The following is a 15,194-nucleotide window of genomic DNA, read 5'->3' as shown; positions in this document are numbered from 1 at the left end:
CGGCACAACTATTTAAGGCGAGATCAGTTTGTAAGACATTCGAAGAACGTTCCAAGAATGTCTTGGTTTATAAGAGACTTTCATTTGAAAGATGGGGGATATCACATTGGGAAACCCATAAGTTACGATGTGTTTACTTTGACGCATATATTGCGGGGAACCCAAATGCTATTTTACGCAACGGGTTAAGAAATTATTTTGACTCAATATATCCGAATATTGGACTTCGTGATTTAGAAAAAGCGGCTAACATGCAACATAAAGAAGCATGTTATGCTTACGGATTAGTAATGTTCGCTTCTCACCAAAGTGAGAACAAGAACATCGGGCTACAACTAGTAAACAAAACGTTTCCACAAGTGACGGAGTCGGTAATTGGGGTAAGAAATGAGGTTTTTAGATTATTACGGGACTGTTGGACATTACGTAACCCTCGTCCCTTTGACGACGTTACAACACGCTGTCTTATCAACGGCCATAATGGTTATGTTGCACAAGACCAAGGATGGGAAGTAGTCCTAGTAAAACCAGAATGCATGACTTGTTTCTGGACGTATGAATTACGTGTCTTTATTGCCTTTGCTGAACGACTTGTGTACTAGCTAGAATTATCTTCACAACTATCTTGTATCAAAGTTATTGTGTGCTATATTTCATGCTTTATGTAAAATAAGCGGTATTGTAAGTTTGTAAAATATTGTATAAAAGTTTGAACGCGAAATATTATTATAATCAGTTTTTCATATAGAATTGTAGTAGTTGAATTGTATATTAGCTACTAAGTATGAACTTAACGGGTAGGTACTACCCGAATTTAAACTTATAAAACGCTAATATGAAGAAAAAGCTTTTATAAATGAGTTCATATTATGCTACGAAATACTATTAACTACTCTTAATATTCTGTATGATTAACTTGTTCCATTTAACTATTTTGAAGGAAATGGCACCGACTACTCGACACACCGTGAATATGAATGAAGAGGAATTCCGTACTTTTCTAGCTTCAAACATAGCCGCAGTACAGGCTGCGCTACATACCAACAATAACCTTGGATCTAGCAGTACAGGAAATCGTGTAGGATGCACCTACAAAGAATTCACTGCCTGCAAACCTTTGGAATTTGATGGAACCGAAGGACCGATCGGATTGAAACGGTGGACCGAGAAGGTCGAATCGGTGTTTGCCATAAGTAAGTGTACTGAAGAGGACAAAGTAAAGTACGCTACGCATACCTTCACAGGTTCTGCGTTAACATGGTGGAATACCTATCTAGAGCAAGTGGGACAAGACGATGCGTACGCACTACCGTGGTCAGCATTCAAGCACTTGATGAACGAGAAGTACCGTCCCAGAACCGAGGTCAATAAGCTCAAGACAGAACTTAGAGGGTTACGAACCCAAGGATTTGATATTACCACGTACGAAAGACGATTCACAGAATTGTGCCTATTGTGTCCGGGAGCATTCGAAGATGAGGAAGAGAAGATCGACGCGTTTGTGAAAGGATTACCGGATAGAATCCAAGAAGATATAAGTTCACACGAGCCCGTCTCCATACAACAGGCATGTAGAATGGCTCACAAACTCATGAACCAAATTGAAGAAAGAATTAAAGAACAGACTGCTGAAGAGGCCAATGTGAAGCAAGTCAAAAGAAAGTGGGAGGAAAACGGTGATAAGAATCACCAATACAATAACAACAGCAATTACAACAATAATCGCAACAATTATCCCAACAATCGCAACATCAATCGCAACTACAACAAACGGCCCAACAACAACAACAACAGCAACTACAACAATCATCCCAACAACAATAATAACCGCAACAACAACAACAATCAGAAGCAGCTATGCCAAAGGTGTGAAAAGAATCACTCGGGGTTCTGCACCAAATTTTGCAACAAGTGTAAAAGAAATGGTCATAGCGCGGCGAAGTGTGAGGTCTACGGACCAGGGGTTAATAGAACGAAAGGAACAAATGGTGTCGGAACGAGTAATGGCGGAGCAAGTAGTGTCGGAGCAAGTTATGCCAATGTAGTTTGTTATAAATGTGGAAAACCGGGCCACATTATTAGAAATTGCCCGAACCAGGAGAACACGAATGGACAAGGCCGTGGAAGAGTTTTCAATATTAATGCGGCAGAGGCACAGGAAGACCCGGAGCTTGTTACGGGTACGTTTCTTATTGACAATAAATCTGCTTACGTTTTATTTGATTCGGGTGCGGATAGAAGCTATATGAGTAGAGATTTTTGTGCTAAATTAAGTTGTCCATTGACGCCTTTGGATAGTAAATTTTTACTCGAATTAGCAAATGGTAAATTAATTTCAGCAGATAATATATGTCGGAATCGAGAAATTAAACTGGTTAGCGAAACATTTAAGATTGATTTAATACCAGTAGAGTTAGGGAGTTTTGATGTGATAATCGGTATGGACTGGTTGAAAGAAGTGAAAGCGGAGATCGTTTGTTACAAAAATGCAATTCGCATTATACGAGAAAAAGGAAAACCCTTAATGGTGTACGGAGAAAAGGGCAACACGAAGCTACATCTTATTAGTAATTTGAAGGCACAAAAACTAATAAGAAAAGGTTGCTATGCTGTTCTAGCACACGTCGAGAAAGTACAAACTGAAGAAAAGAGCATCAATGATGTTCCCGTCGCAAAAGAATTTCCTGATGTATTTCCGAAAGAATTACCGGGATTACCCCCACATCGATCCGTTGAATTTCAAATAGATCTTGTACCAGGAGCTGCACCAATAGCTCGTGCTCCTTACAGACTCGCACCCAGCGAGATGAAAGAACTACAAAGCCAATTACAAGAACTTTTAGAGCGTGGTTTCATTCGACCAAGCACATCACCGTGGGGAGCTCCTGTTTTGTTTGTCAAGAAGAAAGATGGTACATTCAGGTTGTGTATCGACTACCGAGAGTTGAACAAACTTACCATCAAGAACCGCTACCCACTACCGAGAATCGATGACTTATTTGATCAACTACAAGGCTCGTCTGTTTATTCAAAGATTGACTTACGTTCCGGGTATCATCAAATGCGGGTGAAAGAAGATGATATTCCAAAGACTGCTTTCAGAACACGTTACGGTCATTACGAGTTTATGGTCATGCCGTTTGGTTTAACTAATGCACCAGCTGTGTTCATGGACCTCATGAACCGAGTGTGTGGACCATACCTTGACAAGTTTGTCATTGTTTTCATTGATGATATACTTATTTACTCAAAGAATGACCAAGAACACGGTGAACATTTGAGAAAGGTGTTAGAAGTATTGAGGAAGGAAGAATTGTACGCTAAGTTTTCAAAGTGTGCATTTTGGTTGGAAGAAGTTCAATTCCTCGGTCACATAGTGAACAAAGAAGGTATTAAGGTGGATCCGGCAAAGATAGAAACTGTTGAAAAGTGGGAAACCCCGAAAACTCCGAAACACATACGCCAGTTTTTAGGACTAGCTGGTTACTACAGAAGGTTCATCCAAGACTTTTCCAGAATAGCAAAACCCTTAACTGCATTAACGCATAAAGGGAAGAAATTTGAATGGAATGATGAACAAGAGAAAGCGTTTCAGTTATTGAAGAAAAAGCTAACTACGACACCTATATTGTCATTGCCTGAAGGGAATGATGATTTTGTGATTTATTGTGATGCATCAAAGCAAGGTCTCGGTTGTGTATTAATGCAACGAACGAAGGTGATTGCTTATGCGTCTAGACAATTGAAGATTCACGAACAAAATTATACGACGCATAATTTGGAATTAGGCGCGGTTGTTTTTGCATTAAAGACTTGGAGGCACTACTTATATGGGGTCAAAAGTATTATATATACCGACCACAAAAGTCTTCAACACATATTTAATCAGAAACAACTGAATATGAGGCAGCGTAGGTGGATTAAATTATTGAATGATTACGACTTTGAGATTCGTTACCACCCGGGGAAGGCAAATGTGGTAGCCGATGCCTTGAGCAGGAAGGACAGAGAACCCATTCGAGTAAAATCTATGAATATAATGATTCATAATAACATTACTACTCAAATAAAGGAGGCGCAACAAGGAGTTTTAAAAGAGGGAAATTTAAAGGATGAAATACCCAAAGGATCGGAGAAGCATCTTAATATTCGGGAAGACGGAACCCGGTATAGGGCTGAAAGGATTTGGGTACCAAAATTTGGAGATATGAGAGAAATGGTACTTAGAGAAGCTCATAAAACCAGATACTCAATACATCCTGGAAAGGGGAAGATGTACAAGGATCTCAAGAAACATTTTTGGTGGCCGGGTATGAAAGCCGATGTTGCTAAATACGTAGGAGAATGTTTGACGTGTTCTAAGGTCAAAGCTGAGCATCAGAAACCATCAGGTCTACTTCAACAACCCGAAATCCCAGAATGGAAATGGGAAAACATTACCATGGATTTCATCACTAAATTGCCAAGGACTGCAAGTGGTTTTGATACTATTTGGGTAATAGTTGACCGTCTCACCAAATCAGCACACTTCTTGCCAATAAGAGAAGATGACAAGATGGAGAAGTTAGCACGACTGTATTTGAAGGAAGTCATCTCCAGACATGGAATACCAATCTCTATTATCTCTGATAGGGATGGCAGATTTATTTCAAGATTCTGGCAGACATTACAGCAAGCATTAGGAACTCGTCTAGACATGAGTACTGCCTATCATCCACAAACTGATGGGCAGAGCGAAAGGACGATACAAACGCTTGAAGACATGCTACGAGCATGTGTTATTGATTTCGGAAACAGTTGGGATCGACATCTACCGTTAGCAGAATTTTCCTACAACAACAGCTACCATTCAAGCATTGAGATGGCGCCGTTTGAAGCACTTTATGGTAGAAAGTGCAGGTCTCCGATTTGTTGGAGTGAGGTGGGGGATAGACAGATTACGGGTCCGGAGATTATACAAGAAACTACCGAGAAGATCATCCAAATTCAACAACGGTTGAAAACCGCCCAAAGTCGACAAAAGAGCTACGCTGACATTAAAAGAAAATATATAGAATTTGAAATTGGAGAGATGGTCATGCTTAAAGTTGCACCTTGGAAAGGCGTTGTTCGATTTGGTAAACAAGGGAAATTAAATCCAAGGTATATTGGACCATTCAAGATTATTGATCGTATCGGACCAGTAGCTTACCGACTAGAATTACCTCGACAACTCGCGGCTGTACATAACACTTTCCACGTCTCGAATTTAAAGAAATGTTTTGCTAAAGAAGATCTCACTATTCCGTTAGATGAAATCCAAATCAACGAAAAACTTCAATTCATCGAAGAACCCGTCGAAATAATGGATAGTGAGGTTAAAAGACTTAAGCAAAACAAGATACCAATTGTTAAGGTTTGATGGAATGCTCGTAGAGGACCCGAGTTCACCTGGGAGTTTGAAGATCAGATGAAGAAGAAATACCCGCATCTATTTCCAGAAGATTCGTCAACACCTTCAACAGCTTAAAATTTCGGGACGAAATTTATTTAACGGGTAGGTACTGTAGTGACCCGAACTTTTCCATGTTTATATATATTAATTGAGATTGATATTTACATGATTAAATGTTTCCAACATGTTAAGCAATCAAACTTGTTAAGACTTGATTAATTGAAATATGTTTCATATAGACAATTGACCACCCAAGTTGACCGGTGATTCACGAACGTTAAAACTTGTAAAAACTATATGATGACATATATATGGATATATATATAGTTAACATGATACTATGATATGTAAACATATCATTAAGTATATTAACAATGAACTACATATGTAAAAACAAGACTACTAACTTAATGATTTTTAAACGAGACATATATGTAACGATTATCGTTGTAAAGACATTTAATGTATATATATCATATTAAGAGATATTCATACATGATAATATCATGATAATATAATAATTTAAAATCTCATTTGATATTATAAACATTGGGTTAACAACATTTAACAAGATCGTTAACCTAAAGGTTTCAAAACAACACTTACATGTAACGACTAACGATGACTTAACGACTCAGTTAAAATGTATATACATGTAGTGTTTTAATATGTATTTATACACTTTTGAAAGACTTCAATACACTTATCAAAATACTTCTACTTAACAAAAATACTTACAATTACATCCTCGTTCAGTTTCATCAACAATTCTACTCGTATGCACCCGTATTCGTACTCGTACAATACACAGCTTTTAGATGTATGTACTATTGGTATATACACTCCAATTATCAGCTCTTAGCAGCCCATGTGAGTCACCTAACACATGTGGGAACCATCATTTGGCAACTAGCATGAAATATCTCATAAAATTACAAAAATATGAGTAATCATTCATGACTTATTTACATGAAAACAAAATTACATATCCTTTATATCTAATCCATACACCAACGACCAAAAACACCTACAAACACTTTCATTCTTCAATTTTCTTCATCTAATTGATCTCTCTCAAGTTCTATCTTCAAGTTCTAAGTGTTCTTCATAAATTCCAAAAGTTCTAGTTTCATAAAATCAAGAATACTTTCAAGTTTGCTAGCTCACTTCCAATCTTGTAAGGTGATCATCCAACCTCAAGAAATCTTTGTTTCTTATAGTAGGTTATCATTCTAATACAAGGTAATAATCATATTCAAACTTTGGTTCAATTTCTATAACTATAACAATCTTATTTCAAGTGATGATCTTACTTGAACTTGTTTTCGTGTCATGATTCTGCTTCAAGAACTTCGAGCCATCCAAGGATCCATTGAAGCTAGATCCATTTTTCTCTTTTCCAGTAGGTTTATCCAAGGAACTTAAGGTAGTAATGATGTTCATAACATCATTCGATTCATACATATAAAGCTATCTTATTCGAAGGTTTAAACTTGTAATCACTAGAACATAGTTTAGTTAATTCTAAACTTGTTCGCAAACAAAAGTTAATCCTTCTAACTTGACTTTTAAAATAAACTAAACACATGTTCTATATCTATATGATATGCTAACTTAATGATTTAAAACCTGGAAACACGAAAAACACCGTAAAACCGGATTTACGCCGTCGTAGTAACACCGCGGGCTGTTTTGGGTTAGTTAATTAAAAACTATGATAAAATTTGATTTTAAAGTTGTTATTCTGAGAAAATGATTTTTATTATGAACATGAAACTATATCCAAAAAATATGATTAAACTCAAAGTGGAAGTATGTTTTCTAAAATGGTCATCTAGACGTCGTTCTTTCGACTGAAATGACTACCTTTACAAAAATGACTTGTAACTTATTTTTCCGACTATAAACCTATACTTTTCTGTTTAGATTCATAAAATAGAGTTCAATATGAAACCATAGCAATTTGATTCACTCAAAACGGATTTAAAATGAAGAAGTTATGGGTAAAACAAGATTGGATAATTTTTCTCATTTTAGCTACGTGAAAATTGGTAACAAATCTATTCCAACCATAACTTAATCAACTTGTATTGTATATTATGTAATCTTGAGATACCATAGACACGTATACAATGTTTCGACCTATCATGTCGACACATCTATATATATTTCGGAACAACCATAGACACTCTATATGTGAATTTTGGAGTTAGCTATACAGGGTTGAGGTTGATTCCAAAATATATATAGTTTGAGTTGTGATCAATACTGAGATACGTATACACTGAGTCGTGGATTGATTCAAGATAATATTTATCGATTTATTTCTGTACATCTAACTGTGGACAACTAGTTGTAGGTTACTAACGAGGACAGCTGACTTAATAAACTTAAAACATCAAAATATATTAAAAGTGTTGTAAATATATTTTGAACATACTTTGATATATATGTATATATTGTTATAGGTTCGTGAATCAACCAGTGGCCAAGTCTTACTTCCCGACGAAGTAAAAATCTGTGAAAGTGAGTTATAGTCCCACTTTTAAAATCTAATATTTTTGGGATGAGAATACATGCAGGTTTTATAAATGATTTACAAAATAGACACAAGTACGTGAAAATACATTCTATGGTTGAATTATCAAAATTGAATATGCCCCTTTTTATTAAGTCTGGTAATCTAAGAATTAGGGAACAGACACCCTAATTGACGTGAATCCTAAAGATAGATCTATTGGGCCTAACAAACCCCATCCAAAGTACCGGATGCTTTAGTACTTCGAAATTTATATCATATCCGAAGGGTGTCCCGGAATGATGGGGATATTCTTATATATGCATCTTGTTAATGTCGGTTACCAGGTGTTCACCATATGAATGATTTTTATCTCTATGTATGGGATGTGTATTGAAATATGAAATCTTGTGGTCTATTGTTACGATTTGATATATATAGGTTAAACCTATAACTCACCAACATTTTTGTTGACGTTTAAAGCATGTTTATTCTCAGGTGAATATTAAGAGCTTCCGCTGTTGCATACTAAAATAAGGACAAGATTTGGAGTCCATGTTTGTATGATATTGTGTAAAAACTGCATTCAAGAAACTGATTTCGATGTAACATATTTGTATTGTAAACCATTATGTAATGGTCGTGTGTAAACAGGATATTTTAGATTATCATTATTTGATAATCTACGTAAAGTTTTTTAAACCTTTATTTATGAAATAAAGGTTATGGTTTGTTTTAAAAATGAATGCAGTCTTTGAAAAACGTCTCATATAGAGGTCAAAACCTCGCAACGAAATCAATTAATATGGAACGTTTTTAATCAATAAGAACGGGACATTTCAAGTTAGACAAAAGTTAGTGGAGAATTGGTTTCCATAATATTCTATTAATCTATTTTCAAACGTACAAATACGTTTTCAGTTTAAAAAGAACTTTATTATTAAAACGTATATAACTTTTATAGATATCTAGAATCACTTTTGACAATTCATTACTTAACCAGTATAATAAATATAACGATATTTATATTTTATTTCATTAAATATATATAACGATTTAAATTAATATTATATATATTTATACGCGTATTATACATACATAGTTTTTTATACTTTTACTATACTTTAACTTTACCTTTACTTTACTTTTACTTTACTTTAATTTTAATAATTCATACTTTAATAATTCACTTTAATAATTCATACTTTAATAATTCACTTTAATAATTCATACTTTAATAATTCACTTTAATAATTCACTTTAATAATTTATACTTTAATAATTTATACTTTAATAATTCACTTTAATAATTCATACTTTAATAATTCACTTTTATAATTCAAAAATCTATTATAAATAGAATTCAATACTTTAATAATTAAATATATATCAATATATTTGCTCTGTATTATTTCAAGATATTATTAGTATACATAAAATATTACGACGGAGTGCTGTCCGAGTGATTTCAAAATAGTTTTTTTGAATGAGTCGAAGCTAAGGAAATTATGGGTTATAGCTATGGAGGTGATGGGTATGGTTCATGGGTATGCTCGTGAGGTAAATCTAGTGTTTATCATCTCCGTTGCGTCTACGTACTTTCCTGCAATATTGAATCTCAATATTGATACGTTCGTGAATCCGAGGCCAACCTTGCACTTATTAAATGACGTTATATGTATTTTTACTACGAAATACAGTATTGTGAGTTTCATTTGCTCCCTTTTATATATATTTTTGGGACTGAGAATACATGCGCTGTTTTTATAAATGTTTTACGAAATAGGCACAAGTACTAAAACTAATTCTACGTGGGTTTAAACCAGAAATATACCCTTAGCTTGGTAACATTAAACTACTTGTCTATGTACGGTAGGCGCGAATCCTAAAGATAGATCTATTGGGCCTGACAAACCCCATCCTGACTATGGGATGCTTTAGTACTTCGAGGTTATTTTAAACACACCTGATCTGGTGTACTTCAGAGGGTAAAACATGAACGTTAAGGCTTGTTACCGGGTGCCTACAACTTATAGAATACTTTTATACACTTGCGAGTGTACATATATTTATAAACGGAAATCTTGTGGTCTATTAATATATTGAAATGATTGTTATGATAAACCTGTGAACTCACCAACCTTTTGGTTGACACTTTAAAGCATGTTTATTCTCAGGTATTAAAGAAATCTTCCGCTGTGCATTAGCTCATTTTAAGGATATTACTTGGAGTCATTCATGACATATTTTGAAAGACGTTGCATTCGAGTCATTGAGTTCATCAAGATTATTATTAAGCCAATTATAGTTGGATGTATTATGAAATGGTGTGCATGCTGTCAACTTTCGTTATAAAGAAAGTTTGTCTTTTAAAAACGAATGCAATGTTTGTAAAATGTATCATATAGAGGTCAAATACCTCGCGATGTAATTAACTATTGTGAATCGTTTATAATGTATATGAACGGGTCCTTTCAGTTGGTATCAGAGCGGTGGTCTTAGCAAACCAGGTCTGCATTAGTGTGTCTAACTGATAGTCGTTAGGATGCATTAGTGAGTCTGGACGTCGACCGTGTCTGCATTTCAAAAGTTTTGCTCATCATTCTTGTCGGAAATTACCTGTTTATCATTCTTAGTCTAGACACATCTTATTGCATTGATTGCATGAATAGTGTATAGACAAAATTCATATCTTAGCGTATCTGCTAATTCATATCTTAGCGTATCTGTTACTGTAAACTTTGCCTGACATATTCCATAAATTCCTCCGTAATCTACGAAACCTTTTGCTCTATATAATTAGAATACCACCCGATAGCCGGAAAATCATTTCATATCGAAAAATTCTTTATTCAATCGTACGAAATGGAATTCGTCATTAGTTCAAGTCCCTCGGATTCCGAAATGGAATCCCACTCAAGTTCCGAAAGCAGTGTGACCGGAATGGATCAACCAATTAGTCATCATCTATTCTGGATGAATTGGGGATGGGTTCGTAGCCTCCTTAATCATTGGAGACAAGAAGAAGGTGATCCCTTCCATCCACCACATTGCCCTCTTGGCGAAGAACCTGAAGCACTTACCGGCAAACCTATCCGAAACACCATTTTCTCTCTTATTTCTAGAGTATCTCGTCACGATTACATACTACACTAAATTCTAGATTTTATTTATCCGCTCGTCCGAACCGACAATCACCCCGGTGTAATAGAAGAAGTCAACGAGCATCGCGCTCGGGTAGTGGCTTTGGAGAATATGGTGCAAAGGTTACAAACACCAGCAGCAGCACCAGCAGCATAAACAGTACCACCATCAGCAACACCAACAGTACCATCACCACCACCACCAACAACATCCACATCCCACACCGCAACATCACAATATGTATCTCAAACATCAACGTCATACGCCCTGTAAATATCCAGGAATATCAACAACAACAAACGATGAAGTATTAATTCATAAACTTCATTGAAGAGATATCTCTACGGCAGTTATTTAATTCTGACCGTAAATCGGATGAGTGAACGGAGATGGTAGAGTAGAAACTTTGATCAAAAATGGTGTACGATTTACAAGCTAGAATTGTTTTACCAACAGCATCAAGAGGACCGTAGCATCATCAACACAGTCAGTGCCGTCAGTATCGTCAGAATCAACAGCACCTGTAACATCACAAACTCTGCCAGTTCAAGAATCATTGTGGACATCATTACGAATCAACAACAAATATATTGTATCAACGAGTTATGAAGTATTAACTCATTTCCAATCGAAAGATTTATATGTATATTTTATATGTATAAATTTTTAAACCATAATAAATCTTCCCGTACTAAGCTATTATGTGTGAATCTTAACTACTCAGTTAATTCATATTACAAATATGCAATGATGTACGTCATTCGTCCGCAACTTAACCATCGTTAATTACAATCTCTGTCTCAATTCAATAAAAAATCCAATTTATAATAAATCAAGTGTATTATTCGAATATATGTTTGATTTTACGCTTTCATCATCGATGTACTCGAAACTTTTCAAATAACATCATTCGTACCTTGCGAAGTTCACAAGAATTTCACGAAAACCAACAAATAACAAAGTAATGATTCATAATTTCAATATTATTGAAGAAATACTTATGCAATTTATAAAGTTTTAGGGATTACTCAATTCTAGTTCCAACCATAAAACAAATGAGTTTAATTTAATATTAACTAATTAAATCTATATTACATCTAAAGAAAATATACACATATATTTTCATAAAGACTATAATAAACTTCTTTTTACAAAATATTAATTGTGAAATTTTTTTTAACGGGTAGGTAATACCCGAGAGATATATAAATTCACAATTAATATATTACATTTTTCGAAACTGATTCATCAATCATCAACTATACTCCCTACTTTCACAACAATATCCATTCTTTCATATAAATCAAAACAATCATACTCATTCAAATTCAATTACATATTCTGATTTTGAAATCGCATAATTCAATTCGAAATATAACCAGTATCATCACTCTTAGATTCCTATATCTTTCAAAGCTATACTTTGACTTCAAAACTGTGTTAGAACATCATATGTATTAACGATTACAATATGTGCTCAAACCCTTCGAAATTCCTGAAGACACTTCAACTAAGGAACAATCGAGATGATGATCCAACCACATGTTACCCACAGTTATACACCTGAAAAACTCTCAAAACCCAAGTCATAGTTCGACACGTATTCGTGTTAGACCCTTTGGCATTTACTAGCTAAAATAACTTTTCAATTCCGTTTCAAAATAGACAGTTTTGTCACAGCTCCAGCAAGTCATCTTCGACTTCTCAATCAAAACAGTCTTATTATAACCTCGATAGATACGTTGCCCTTTCGCCAACGTTACCGGAGAATCGTTTATATTCACCACATTAGCAATAAACTTACCAACAACTTCATTGATCTTTGACTTTCCAAAAAAAAAAATCATTATAATTATCGAAATCCTATCATATACTCATTCGTACCTTATAACAAGAATTGCCATACCAATTATTGAGAATCAGCAATCAGTATTTTGAAACCTCGCAGCATGTCTACATCAACAATTACATATACACACAACGTCTACCTCCAAGACTTACATTCTTTGAATGAGAAATTTCTGAAAAACACCCTAAACTGCGAACCAGTTCTCGAAATTTTGAAAAATGCTGATGAAGCAGCAAAAACTGTAAACGACCTTAACAGTAAAAAGTTGGATGATAAAGGATAGTATATTGGCAAAGCTCAGAAAAAGAGAAGCTTTAGAACTGGAAAACGGATTGAGTAAAGTATGAATGAGGCTGTGGACAAATCACAAAGGCTGAACCTGCCTTCAAAGAATCCAAATGATTCAGTACTTGCTGAAGTCATTAACGAATACCTTGCTCCTGACTCTAAACCCTTGCGGACAATATCCTTCATCATCCTCTGATATTAGACATTCTAAGATATCATCGTATCTTTCATTATAAATATCATCCATACTTCTGAAGATATTTTTATAATTATTCTTATCTGAAATCATTTTCCTCTTCGCGCTATCTGTATTATATCATAAAAGAAACTATTTTAGTTTCTAAATTTTGAAACATTCGAGTTTAAAATAGGAATATTCTTGAAGAAGTGTTGGGAGCTGAAGCATGAGTTAGTATAATATAATGACATTTGATCAACGTGATTATATTACAGTAATTCATGCTGAGTTTCTAAATGAAACATGATGATTCACAGATCATAACGTCATCATGTGCTATGTTACACGACTCTTGTATTCTCTTTGATCTCTAAATATCAAGAAAATATTTCTTGATGATTCGACCTTTTTCGAGGTATTCTGGTAATTTGACAAGTCAAGATCGTGTCATTACAATTTCCTTCCTAGAACATTAACAATGTTCATTCCGAAATTTATATCTGCGAATTCTGGACCATTACAAGCGGTGCTTAATCGCAAGAAGAAGAAACAGAAGGACAAAGCTCCGAACTAGAAATGGGAGTATAAATCATAGAAAATAGAAGAGAGCATTAACTGTGGATGACAATGATTATAGAAGAAGCAAGGACTTTGAAATATAAGGGAAGATATAAAACCCAACAACAACCCAGAAATCACAAACCGTATATATCAATGCATATAGCAATATAAAGACACGAGAGAACTAAAAACACTATAAAACCAAGAGTATAGTAGAAGTAAATAGATTCTTCCGGAGGCAGATGAAAAAGAAGAGCGACAGATATGAAAGTGAGGAATATATCAAGAATCAGCACTGGATGAAGCATATTGACAAATACTTTAAAATATGAGTTGAGAAGGTGTGAGTTGTAAGAAAACAAATGAGGTGGATTTATAGTGAAATATCCGACAGAGAAATCAAAATGGATTATCGCATTAATTCGAAGAGGATCATAATTTCCTTAATCGCCGAATAATCAAATCCAATATAGATTACAAAGATTTTCTTTTCGGAGATCAATCGTGATGACGTCAAAAGATACGACGAATCACTATTATCTTATTTCACTCATACGCTTCGAGTAATCGAATTATTTTATCCATTCTTCTTGAACATGATAAAACTCTATAATCGTTATAATAACATTCTCATTGTTAGTCATGACGACCTCTATCAAATTTCGGGGACGAAATTTCTTTAACGGGTAGGTACTGTGACGACCCGGAAATTTTCGACCAAATTTAAACTTTAATCTTTATATTATTCAGACACGATAAGCAAAGTTTGTTAAGTTAAATCTCAAGAATTTTAAACTGTGTTCATACATTCATTATAACCTCGACCAAATTCCGACGATTCACGAACCGTTATATATAAATAGATATGTATATGTATATATATATATATATATATATATTATAACTTGAGAATATTAATAAAGTATTAAATGTATAATACTTTACACGAACGTATTTGTTTCAATATGATTTTCGACGAAAAAAAATATATTAAATGATTGAATTATCAGAAACATTGAATTATGATTACAAGTCTCTGTTGAGAGGTCCACTATGATTTGAGAAAATCTATTCCTCTTAACGATATTCAGAATAATTTGTAAAGCTATTTATAAATAAAAACAAAAAGTGTCATTTACGAAAGTTAAACAAAAGTTAGTGGAGAATTGGTTTCCATAATATTCTATTAATCTATTTTGAAACGTACAAAGACGTTTTCAGT

The sequence above is a fragment of the Rutidosis leptorrhynchoides genome, chromosome 6 (assembly GCF_046630445.1).
Source record: "Rutidosis leptorrhynchoides isolate AG116_Rl617_1_P2 chromosome 6, CSIRO_AGI_Rlap_v1, whole genome shotgun sequence".
NCBI lineage: Eukaryota > Viridiplantae > Streptophyta > Magnoliopsida > Asterales > Asteraceae > Rutidosis > Rutidosis leptorrhynchoides.
Note: the sequence above shows the minus strand (reverse complement) of the source record.